This window comes from Gossypium hirsutum, chromosome D10, assembly GCF_007990345.1.
Source record: "Gossypium hirsutum isolate 1008001.06 chromosome D10, Gossypium_hirsutum_v2.1, whole genome shotgun sequence".
Classification (NCBI taxonomy): Eukaryota; Viridiplantae; Streptophyta; class Magnoliopsida; order Malvales; family Malvaceae; genus Gossypium; species Gossypium hirsutum.
In genome coordinates, this window is record NC_053446.1 from 10,537,450 (window position 1) to 10,538,353 (window position 904).

The following is a 904-nucleotide window of genomic DNA, read 5'->3' on the forward strand; positions in this document are numbered from 1 at the left end:
AGTACGCACCTGCAATAAGCCATGAACGATATCAGCAAGAGAGACAGGGCAAAAACTGGTAAAAGGATTGGGGGGCTATATAAAGGGAATTGATTTATGTAATAGGGGTTAGCAAAAATTTTGTATGAAAATTAACAAGAAATACAAGAGAAAGAAAACAATTTTGGAAGGTAACAGATTTTGTTCTGTTCTTTTACTGTTTTCACTTTATTTTGTTTTTCTTTTGTTATCCTAAAACAAAAATAAATAAAGAGAAGAAGGAAAGGAGGACTGACCGTCGTTGGGCGCCCTCATTCGTCGTTATCTATTCGGAGTTGGGAGAACGGCAGAGAAAGGGAGGCTGCGGCGCAAACACTTTAAATGGCAGATGAGTGGTGTTTTAGGGTTTTAAAATAGGCTTATATAGGGCATCAAGTGGATAATTTGCGCAATTGGTCCCTTTTGTTTTTACAGTGCTTTAAAATTGTCTTTTTATTTCTTTTAAATTTCTCAAATATTTTATTACTGTTTTAATTTGGTTCGTGTTGCTGCGCAGCATTTTAGAAGATGGGATTAATTTCCCTTTCAATCCTTCCCTATTGCGCACATTTTAATTTAGCCCTTTTTAGTGTTTTATATCTTTAAATTCAGCCTTTTAATTCTGTTTATTTTACAGTTTGATCCCTAATTGGTAGTTTTAGGTTTATTTTTTTATTATATATTATCGATATTGTTATTACATTATTATTTTTACAATGTTATTTATTATTATTACATATATTTATGCGCATATGTATCTTATTATATATATATTTTATTTATTTATATATATATACATATATTATATTTTTTTATTATTATATTTATGCATATACACGCATATGTTTTTTTATTATAATATATATGTATATATTTTAAATGATCT